This window comes from Microcebus murinus, chromosome X, assembly GCF_040939455.1.
Source record: "Microcebus murinus isolate Inina chromosome X, M.murinus_Inina_mat1.0, whole genome shotgun sequence".
Lineage (NCBI taxonomy): Eukaryota > Metazoa > Chordata > Mammalia > Primates > Cheirogaleidae > Microcebus > Microcebus murinus.
Genome location: NC_134136.1, coordinates 49,964,858 through 49,976,869, shown reverse-complemented (window position 1 = coordinate 49,976,869; position 12,012 = coordinate 49,964,858). Strand labels below are relative to the sequence as shown.

General features: G+C 40.5%; 1 protein-coding gene across 2 annotated transcripts in view; it reads right to left on the bottom strand.

Annotated features, from left to right (window-relative positions):
* GRIA3 (glutamate ionotropic receptor AMPA type subunit 3) overlaps positions 1–12,012 on the bottom strand; it is a 300,360-nt gene that overhangs the window by 137,386 nt on the left and 150,962 nt on the right. The window lies entirely within an intron of this gene.

The following is a 12,012-nucleotide window of genomic DNA, read 5'->3' as shown; positions in this document are numbered from 1 at the left end:
TATGAAGGGAGGGAGTGATATTCGAAAGAGGTGCATTAGTAGCAGAGGAAGCGATAGACTGACTTAGAGGAGAAGGAGGGAATGAAAAAAGCAGACAACATTGTACTACTGCACAGTGTAATCATGGATGTTTGCTGTGAATGCCTGAGTCATCTGGCTAGCGTTTTTTTTTTTTTTTTTTTTTTTTTTTTCTGTGCTCAGTAATTTCTGCTGAAAAATCCAGGGACATGTGTAATATATTTTAGGGAAAGTTTCCATCAGAAATGCTGAAAGAGCCAATACTTAAGAAAGTAAACTTCAGTTATCTTGAAATCTTATGTGTGGCAGCTGTGGTACTACTGATACGAGCTAAGGGAGGCCTCACTGCAAAAAGTGTCATCTTTTTTAATTTTTGGTGCAGGGCTTGTGGGAATAGGGTGGGATGGGAGAGTTGTATGTAATATGGTGAACAATAGAACTAGTTAGTGGGAGCAGTTCTTGTTCAGTTAGTCCTAAATCTTTATTCTTTCCATCTGTTCTAGATGCACAAGGTGTAAATTGTACCCTCAGTTATTTAATGACTCTGGTAACCAAGAGAATATTCAACTTTGCTTTTACAGTAATTATAATAGCTCTTCCTGAATTAGTTTCAGAACTTCAAGTATAAAAGCTGCTTTTACAGTCGACTGTGAAATTTAAGGAAGAAATAGCAAGCTCCCAAATCCACATTCTGCATTCACTTTGTCTTTGTAAGATTTGTTGGAGATGATGGATGGCTTGATATGATGGCAGATATGTTAAATGCAATAAGGAAGAATGTGTGAAATGTAGATAAAATTCATTGTTTTAAGGAAATTTATTTTTATCCTCACATATAAGATCTGAAAGAAAAAATGCTGCAATCCTCATTCACTGAAGCTTAAACAGCAGAGTTGCACTTGCAGAAGAAAGAGCTCTTACATACTAACACACTGAGCCATGCATACAGCACCAAATTATTTGTCAAAGAAGTCAGTGAATCATAGTCAACCTATTGGGTGAGACTTTCCCTTACTGACCACCCTCCCATCCACTTATCTGTGAAATTGGGGGCTGGGTATCATGAGTAGTTAAAAATAATTCATAAACTAGCCCGTTGGTTTTCTATGTAAGAGGTCCTTTCTTTTTAAATTTAATGTTTAATCTAGACATTTTCATAATTTTAGAAATTTGAAATGAAATTGCTCCACAAGACTGCTTGAGAGAGGCCCACAGATCCTTTGAGAGGCAAAAGCATCTGTTTTTCTATGCTCACATTTTAGAAAAAAAGATGTGTGTGGAGAAGTGTGTATGTTTCCCTCCCCCACCTCAGATCCATCTGGTATGCAGATTAGGTTATTTGCAGACCTAAGTATCTCCATGTTTGGATTTTCTACATCAGTGCCAAAAAAGGATCTATGTATAAAGATTGATCTTGCTTTGAGTACAGAACGTGCCTTGATGCTCACCTTATTCTGTTTCTCGTTGATTTAGATATCCTGTGAATGTCTGAGGGGCTGGGAGAGAAGTGCAGGTGTGGGGGATTTCTGGTTTTAATTCACCAGGTTTTCCTCATTTATCGTATGAAAATTTCCCCTTTAAGAAAAAGCTATTAGACCACATTCTTTATGTTCAAAGGGAAGACATTTTCCCTTTCCTGCTCCCTTAGGGTTTTTTTTTTTTTTTTTTTTTAAAGATACTGTTATCCTATGGCCCCCTATCTAAATTGGGCTGTGTTGGGAGCTGAATGAGTGGTATGCTACAGAAATCAACCTTAGAACATACCACACTTCCCAGAAGAAATCTTCCATATGATAAAAGGCGTTTATCTTTTTGAATAAAAATCCCAAGCTACTAAATTGCTTGAGTCTTAGTAAATACATATCAGAAGTCAATTATATAAGAATTCTTTTCTAATAATCTCAATCTACACACACATGCTCTCCTATAACCGAATGACAATGCTTCATATTGCAGTCATCTGACTTGAATAAATGTGCTGGGTTAGTGAGGCAGAGATGAGCCGATCACCCATACCAAAGTCAGCCCAATGGCAGTGGGAGTGGGGGTGGGGTAGATGGAGAAAGAAAGGCTGGAGCTTTCCATAAAGAAGGAAAAAGGAAGTATAACTGAGGAATCTCATCAATGCTTCTGCTGTCTACAGGGAAGCTTACGCAGAGAGAAGGCAATTGAATGAGGCATCAAATAAAATGCTAGGATGTGAAGATTAGAGGACAAGGATTTCACCAAAGAATATGTCTTTGGGAAGTTTCACTTCCCAGACTTTAATTTTGTGTTCACCAAGGCTCAATGGAATATGTGGAAGATTTAATACTAAACAGCAGGAGAGGCAAAGAAACCACATAAGTAAGAGTTGATAAATGGCCACAAGTAAATTAAAGAAGCAACAAATTATTCTCGCTCTTGGGGGATAAGGGACCACATAAATGCGTGTTGATCTTTGTTAACACCTCATTGTCTTCATCCTAAAACAGTATACCTCGGCCGGCTCACGCCTGTAATCTTAGCACTCTGGGAGGCCGAGGCGGGCGGATTGCTCGAGGTCAGGAGTTTGAAACCAGCCTGAGCAAGAGCGAGACCCCGTCTCTACTATAAATAGAAAGAAATTAATTGGCCAACTAATATATATAAAAAATTAGCCGGGCATGGTGGCGCATGCCTGTAGTCCCAGCTACTCGGGAGGCTGAGGCAGGAGGATTGCTTGAGCCCAGGAGTTTGAGGTTGCTGTGAGCTAGGCTGACGCCATGGCACTCACTCTAGCTTGGGTGACAAAGCGAGACTCTGTCTCAGAAATAAAAAAAAATATAATAAAAAAAACCCACTATATCTCAAATTTCACTCCTTCACAAAATTCCTTAATGACTTGTGTCTTACCTGCATGCCACATTACTATTATTTACTTAATATTTGTTTACAGCTAGTCACTTCTTTACTTAAATCTAGCTGTGTCCAAAGTGATAATATCCATGAAACCATGTACAAATAAATACAACTGTATGAAAATAAACTATATTCATCCAAGTGTCACTGAAAATCCTCTTCTCTACCACTAGGGGTGGTGGGAAATATTGCCTTAAAGCAGTTTTGTCTTTAGGGAAGAGAATGTAGATCATGTTTCCCTGTCCTGATGAAACCCAGTACATTTATTGCCATTTATGGTTGAAATCTTAAGAGTTTCCCCATCTACTTCCAAAGGTTCTTGAGTTTTGTAAGGGAGCAAAATCATGGACAGAGTTTTGAATGTAGCAAATGATGCCTGGGACTAGGTACAAAAGACAAATCTGGAGACTTACAAAACCATTTTACATGCACTGCCCTACCCAGGAAGCTCTGCAGCTTTTTTTTTTTTTTTTTTTTTTTTTTTTTTTTTTGTGAGACAGAGGGTTTCTCTGTTGCCTTGGGTAGAGTGCAGCGGTGTCATTGCCGTTGACTGCAACGGCAAACTCCTGGGCTCAAGCAATCCTCCTGCCCCAGCCTCCCGAGTAGCTGGGACTACAGGCATGCACCACCATGCCCAGCTAATTTTTCTTTCTTTTTTTATTTCAGCATATTATGGGGGAGGGGGTCTCGCTCTTGTTCAGGCTGGTCTCCAACTCCTGAGTTTAAGCAATCCTCCCCCTCCTCGGCCTCTCTAAGTGCTAGGATTACAGACATGAACCACTGTGCCTGACCTAGCCCTGCAACTCTGATCAGCTAGAGTCCTTGGTCATGGGGCCAACAGTAAATATATCAAATCCCTAGGCCTTTCCAGCAGCCAACTTTTGTAAAATGATGCTATATCCAGATATAATGCATTTTCAAACACTGTGCCTTTTCTCGGAGTACCTCATTCAGAGGACTTTTCATAGCACCCTATTTATATTTGGAAATATTCCAGATGTTTTTTCCAGAGGGTGGGGTTGAAGTGATTTGAACTATCATTCAATCTAGAACAGTAGAGCAAAAGGAAATCAGTTTCTCTTCAACATGACCATGATGTGACTTTTGTAGTCTCTCTGCATTTTGTAGTGGCTATCACCCAAATGAGTGATAAATTTATTTTAGACAGTACATTTTAAATGACAATGCTCTTGATGTCTTCTTTTATGAAATTTACTGCGAATGATTTTTATATTTTAGATTCACACTCACAGCAACTTCTATTTTAATATTTACAAACCTATTCTAAATATCAAATTGTATCTTTGTATTCTCTGTAGATGTTGCAAAATCGTTTGGGCCCAAGGCACTATAATTAGGACTAGGACAGTATGGGTGTTGTGTAGCAAGCTTGGGAGTGCCAGTGAACTCATTACTTGGACTTAAAAAAATGGAGTGGCACCATCTGGCATATATCTGAGTGGTTACTCAAATGTGTGTAATAATTAAGCTCTGCCTCAGTGCCCAGTTGCACTGACTGGTGTTTCCAGCCACAACCACTTGAAGATGGGTGGGATAAAACAGGACTTCCATCATTGGCCCAGGAGTCACACCTCCCTATCTTTAGGCATTTATTAGGATCAACAATTCTAGCATCACACCTAAAATGATACCTTATAGTGTTTAAACTTGTGACAGTCTAAAACTCTTTATAAATGTGATCTGAGTCACACCCTTAAAGCTTCAAACAAATTGGTATTTATTAAAGGTGATATACTAAAAAGAGACATGAACCTAGAAGTCAGATGGTTCTGGATTAAAATCCTGCCATTTACTTATTCGCTTAATTATTGTGTGCAAAAGTGATGCATGGATGGCAGGGTAGAGTAGTAGCCACACAGATCTAGCCCAGAATGGTGAAGCCTCCAAGTGGGAAGTAGAGAGAAAGAAACACATGGGGACATGGAGAATAAGATGTTCTCCTTTTGAACTCCCTAATTATGCCTCTTCTATTTCTATGCATTTTCTATTTGTGCAATGCTTCCAGCATTTGACACCCTAATCTGTGAGATTTTCTGATTACTCAAGGAAGTGAGTGAACATGTTTATATTTCCAAATAAAATTAAATATCTCTCAGAAACCCAATGTGCTTTTTGGGCTTTTGGTTTTCAGGGTAATTGCTTACTTGGCAGGTTTCTCTCTCTTCTGGGAGCCATGTCATTTAAGTGGAACTCAATTTGCAAATGGATGACAAATGATAGAGGTTTAGTTCATGAGAGGCAAACACAGAATTCTCCTAATTCACAAATGTTTGGTTTGGTCTTTCACTCTTGCTATTTGGATCTGGAATTATCTTCCCCACTCTGCCAACTCATCCACCTTTGTTATCACACTGACACACTAATGGTTCAAGCACCCTAGGCAGAATTACAGACTTTCAGCCAAACACAGGGGGGGGGCTCTTGAAAGCCGATTGTTAAATATTCAGTAATTTTGGGAGCCAGTTATTAAACCATTGGTAGCTTGAAATCAGCCATGATGGGAGTACTAATACCATAGAAATCGACCAATACTATAAATCAGGGCTGCTTCTTTCCTTCTCTGACAGACAGTTTTCCAGCACCACTGGACTCAGAAAGATTATGAATTGAAGTCCTGAGCGGATGGAATGGCTGCCTCTATTAACCACATTTCATTCTTCTCTTCTTTTAATGAACATTTGTTGAATGCCTGTTCTGTGCCAATTCTGGGACTAGACCCTGGGGAGACAGAGGGCATAAAAACCTGGTGCCTAGCCTGGAGGATCTCACACTCAAGTGGGAAAGACAGCCAAGTTAACAGACAATTATAACCCAGTGGGAGAAGTGTGAGAACAGAAATATGTACAAGGTACAACTGAGGAGAGAATGATTAACTCATAATCTGCTATAGATAGAAAGTACTTTGTCTCCAACTAAAGAGCTAAAGAATTTTTTCCTGTGGCTTTTACAAGTGGGAAACTGACAAACAGGTAACTTAAATAGAATGCTATTTTGAAAATGAAGAGAGATGTATTTCAGAGGGCTATTTCTCTTGATTTCAGGAGAGCCTTGCTGTTTTACAGTGCTTACACACTAGAGGAAAGATTTTTATTTGGAGCAACTATAAGCATTTGGCGTGATGGTAGCCAGGGCTGACTCCATGAGAAATTGTGACTGAAATGATTGGTGGGAAAAGCCAAGTTGTGGGAGGTATAAATGGTTAGATATTAAATAGAATGGGATCTGCTGAAGGTAATGCATCCCAGCTTTGCCACTTATAAGCTGTGTAACCCTACGCAAGTTACTTAACCTCTCAGCATCAGTTGTCCATCTGTAAAATAGGAAACACAATAGTTGAGAGGCAGAATACTAGGGTGGTCAGGAGTACAGGGTAGACTGCCTGTGTTAGAGTCCTTTCTTTGCTGTGTAACTTTGGGCATTTAACTTAAACATTCTAGGTTTCAGTACCGGTATCTGTAAAATGATTCTATCATTAGTACCTACTTCATGGAAAAATGAAGTAATGTATCTCTAGTTCTTAACAGAGTGCCCAGTGCTTATCCTTTATTTGTAATGCTCTCTCTTCTTTATTCTGTATTGCAATGCCCCCTCCCCTTATCCCTCTCTGCAGAAATAACATCTATCCTTTAAGGCCCAGCTCATATGCAGCCTCCTCCAAGAAGCCTTCCTTGATTTCATGTTCCCCCAAACCAAAAAGTAGACAAGTTTCCTGCTGCTATGGTGTGGGGGATGGGGAGGGGCATCAGTGTTCAGGTGCAGGGGAGTACTGGGGCCAGCGGTTAGGATAACACGGGGTTGGAGGTGGAGGGAAGGAGCTGAAGTTTGCACTTGGAGTTCAGGCATTTGAGTTAACAGTGCAAAAAGGACAAGAAGCTGGGGGTATACCAACAACAAAATAACCCACATTGCTATCTTCCACCACTCCTCCTCTTCCACCCCCAGTATTGATCAAAACTGTGAATTCAAACCCCACAGCAACCATGGTTGGGAAGGAGATATGTGTGTGTGTGTGTGTGTGTGTGTGTGTGTGTGTGTGTGGTGGTGGTGGTACTGGAAGGGAGGGTTCTGCCTAGACACAAAGGAGCACAGGCCATAACCTAACTGGATATGTGTAGTCATCACAGTGTTTCCAGCACAGGGGAGAATGGAGGCTAGGGGTGGCAATGAGAGCGGTGAGAGCAGGAATTCTGCAGTGTCAGTAAGATGGATCCCTCCTCTGCCCCACTCTGCAGTTACACCTGGACCTTGGCCTTATCCGTGCTTCATTTCAGGAGCAGGGAAGCATAACTATTCCAGGCTTTCTTACTTGAATCCATAGAGACCTTGGGGGTAGAGAGAACACTAAGGAACACAATCTGCATTCCCTGGAGCCCCAGGCTACATGGGTATCTTGGGACAGTATTTCTCAAAGTGGATTTCTCTCTGTGGATCATCTGAGAAATCTATAAAAGTTCAGGCACCTGAGCTCCTCTCCAAAGAGTCTAATTCCCAAGCCTGGGTTAGGGACAGGGAGCATGCATTTTAACATCTCATCTTGGGTGATTCTGATGCACACTGAGATTTAAGAACCTCCTTTCCATCTGATGCACTTTGAAAAGCTAAAAGTAGGACCCTCAATGATGGGATCCTCATGAAAGGGGGTAGGAAGGGAGACATTGAGTGTACAAGATGCTCCCTTGGGCAGTACTCATGGGAAGCCCTGAACAGGCAGGGGGCAGCATGGGGACACTCACCAGACCCCTGAGTAAGAAGCTAAAGGAAGAATTTCTAAAAGGGTCTTGTTCTAAACAGGACTCCCCAGAGGCAGACCATGAGACAGAGATTTGAGGACCAGTTAGTTTAATGGGAGGTGATTCCAGGAAGCACTGGTAGGGGGAGTGAGGAAATGAGACAGGGAAGGAGAAGAAACCAATAGAGGTGCATTAATGAGCAAATTAGCTCTGGGACCTCTGGGGGTGGTGGGAAACACACCAACCAAAAGGGCCAAGAATGGGACTCTCAGGTCCCATTCACTATTAGCTAATATTAATAGTTGCTGTCAGGAGTATTAATTCCTCCCCAACTCTTCTGATCTGTCTCACTCTCAGGCTGAGAGAAAGTCTTCAAGTGGAGAACAGTATGTGCTTACAATAGGATGCCATTGGCAGGTATAGGGCAGGCTAGTGCTGAGGGGATATGGGTAGGGCACCAACAACATCTGCTACATTGCAATAACATTATGTCATATGAATAGCACTTTACAGTTTACATATTGCCTTGACTTACATCACTGCAACTGATCAAACCAAACCAAGCCAATTCATGAGATGGGCAGTAAAACACAATAAAGATGAGAGTGGACTCAAGTCAGACCAGCCAGTTCTTCCTCTTCCTAGCTTGAGGTTACCTTGGGCAAGTCATATTACCTCTCTGAACCTCAGTTTACACATCTTTAAAATAGAGGTCATTATGGCACCTGCCTTTAGGTTATTGTGAGGCTTAAATGATGAAATTCATTTAAAATCCCTAACAGAGCACTTGCAGCATAAGAAGAGTCAACCAACACTGTTTCCTGTTATCCCATTGCTATCTCTTTACTCGCCCCGTGCACCCCACAGCATATAGCCCCAGTGTGTGGCACTGACGTAGTGCTCAATAAATGTTTCTAACATGGAAGGCTTAACGCAGGGGTCCCCAACCCATGGTGAGTTTTATAATTATTTCATTATATATTACAATGTAATAATAATAGAAATAAAGTGCACAAGAAATGTAATGTGCTTGAGTCATCTTGAAACCATCCCCCCTCCCCGGTCATGAAAAAATTATCTTTAATTATCTAATTAAAAATGGTCCCTGGTGCCAAAAAGGTTGGGGACTGCTCACTTAAAGGGTAGTACACCTAGAAGATGATGCTATTTAAAATGATACAAAATCTAGAAAAAGTGTACTGAAGGGATGAGCCTTGAACAAATTCAGATGCAGGAGATAGAACCAGGGAAGGCTTTTCTCGCAAGGAAGGAGGGATCTTTTAAACTAGGTTTTGAGTGATGGGGGGAACTGTTGCTGGCAGGGAGATGGGAAGAGAGGATCCCAGGTGGAAAGATGCCCTGGATAAAGGCCTGGTAATGGGACATAACAGCAGACAATCACAAGTCAACATTTATTGAGCCCTTATTGTATACAAGGCATGGTGTTAAATGATTCTTTTTTTATATACTTCATCTCATTGAAGCTTCACTACAAGGTAGGTGCTATTATTAATTTCATCTTCTAGGTTAGGAAATTGAGGCACAGAGAAGTTTGTTAACTTGCCTCAGGCTTCACAGACAGAAAATGGTGGAGCTTGAAGTCAAAATCAGATTAGTCTGCCTCAAGAGCCCAGTTACTAAGTGTTAGCAGCTGTAATAATTACTGATGATAAGAATTACTATTATTATTATTGTGAGATAGTCAGCTACCATCATGAAGTCAATTCAACAAAGACTAAGTATCTGTAGTTATTATGTATTATTACCTAAGTGGGGAGCAGTTGTGGTCTGAATCTTTGGAAATTCTCCTTTGTTGCTGGGCGTCCTGGGAATCTCCTTTTGGTTTCCTGTAATTATTTTCCAAAGCTTTGTGCTTGGTTCATATGATCATGACTCCAATTTTTGATTCCCTATCAGCACATGACATGAGTCGTCATTGTTTAATCACAAGCTGCACTTGTGATGAATGTTGGATAATCAGAACAAAAGCACAGGAAAAATAATTAGAGGGAACCAAAGGGAAGTGGCTCACAGCCTTGAACAAGAGATTGTTCGAAGGTTTCTAGGACTCAGTCCCTGAAGCTCTGACAATGTATTTTGATCCTTGTCTGAATGCAAATGAATGACTCCATCAAATTATAGGCAGCTTGTCACAGTGCAGGTTATTTAGCTAGTTAATTAAAAGTCTGAGCGAGCTGGTGCCTCTCTGCACTGGGCTCTGAAGATAACCAAACCTGTGTTCTGACCAGGCAAGTTAATTTAAAATAAGTGACCTCAATTGGGTAATGGCTGCAAGTTCAAATTCAAGAATCACTATAATTAGTCCCAGATGGATCTTAATTGTTCTTTCAGGAAACGGAGTGGGGAAGGAGGAAAGAGAAATGCCCAAGCCCAAAGTAAAGGTTATTAGCCATACCTTTCAAGAGCAGGAGAGCTGATTGGGGCAAAGGCATAGTTAATGTTGTATAACAAGAGTTTCATTCCTGCCTTTCCGAACGTATCCTTTTAGATGTGGTACATAAAATGGGTCTAGCTCTTTAGGAAATAAGGGCTAGAATTTAGCACTTTTAACCATGTGGTCTTCTGCAGGTTATTTAACCTTCTTATGCCTGTTTCTCATCTATGTAATGGAAAAAAGACCATTAGTCCTACCTACCTCATAGGATTGAAGGAGATATTTTGTGAAAAAGCTTTGAAAAAATATGGAAAGCTCTACAAGACAGTATTTATTCTTGCTTTAATTCAAGAAAGTTTCCTAATCAAAGATGTTTGATTTTAGAGTATAAGCCTGCTTTAGGTGTGGCCTCTTATGTTTTCCTTAGACTCTACCATAAACCAGGTACCTTTTGAACCACACCTCTCAGAAGGTGAAAGGATTATAGTGGGCATATGTTCAGCACCACATCTGTATGGTGGTACATGATGTTCTCATTTCTTAGGTGAACCCACAGAGCTGAAAATTATTTTTGCTTTGTAAACTTTTGGAAGAAGTCAGAGAACACATAAATTTAGCATTTTTATTATCAAATTGGATCCTTCTTCATTTGTGTTAATATAAATTTTTTTCTTAAAATTATGTGCTGGCACAGAACTGTGGTACCATGAGGTTAGTGTAAGTCACAGTGAGTGCAGGATGGCTTTATCTCCACTTTTTTATATGAATACTTGGATTTTCCTTCAGTGTTCTGATACATTCTAATTGCCCATATATTCCCAAGCCCTAAGAATTCGTACAATGGTAAACTGAAATAAGTGAAGAGATCAGTGCAAAGCCTTAGAAGACCAAGAATTTGACCACCTAGCGATGCACAAAATAACTACATTTTAAACTGCTTTTTTTCCCCATTCCACTTTTTATTTATTTATTTATTTTTCTTTTCCTTTTTTTTTTTTTTTTTGGAGACAGAGTCTCACTTTGTTGCCCAGGCTAGAATGAGTGCTGTGGCATCAGTCTAGCTCACAGCAACCTCAAACTCCTGGGCTCAAGCAATCCTCCTGCCTCAGCCTCCCGAGTAGCTGGGCCTACAGGCATGGGCCACCATGCCCGGCTAATTTTTTGAATATATATTTTTAGTTGGTCAATTAATTTCTTTCTATTTTTAGAAGAGACGGGGTCTCGCTCAGGCTGGCTGGTTTCGAACTCCAGACCTCGAGCAATCCGCCTGCCTCGGCCTCCCAGAGTGCTAGGATTACAGGCGTGAGCCACCGCGCCCGGCCCCCATTCCACTTTTTAGAGAGAATTGTATTCTGATGCCCATTTGAGTCTCCCTTAATGGAATATAAGTATTTAAAACAGAGATTTACAACCTATGCCTACTGACAGTAATCACAACTGTTTATCCTTCAACTTGAACCAAAACTCATTACAGGAGCTTGCTTTTAAATCAGAGTCCACGTTCTGCCTTGTTAGATGAGCCAAGCAAATAATGGAGTTGTATTTCCCAGAATTGCATTGCTATCTAAGGGCTGTGTCCTTTGCTGAAAAGACCTTGAGGTCATAATGAATAAACAAACAAAAAGCCCTGGCTTCACTGGGAAACACACATCCATGGCAGGGTGTAGCAGAGAACATAGCTTTGCTAGGATTTTGCAAAGGTTTAAGTCATAGGCTGAATAGTCAATTCTACAGATTTCCTTAGAAAATTCCTCTTGTATACCATGAGTAAAGGCCACAATATGCAATGCATACAGGACTAGGAATTAGTTTCCAAATGATAAACATCAGGACTTTATTTTTCCCTTAAAAAAAGCCAAGCAGTTTATTTATTTAATTCAACAAATATTTATTGAGCACTTATTAGGCTCCAAGATGTTTTAGATGCTGGGGTTACAGCAGTAAACAAAAGAAAACAAAACACAATCC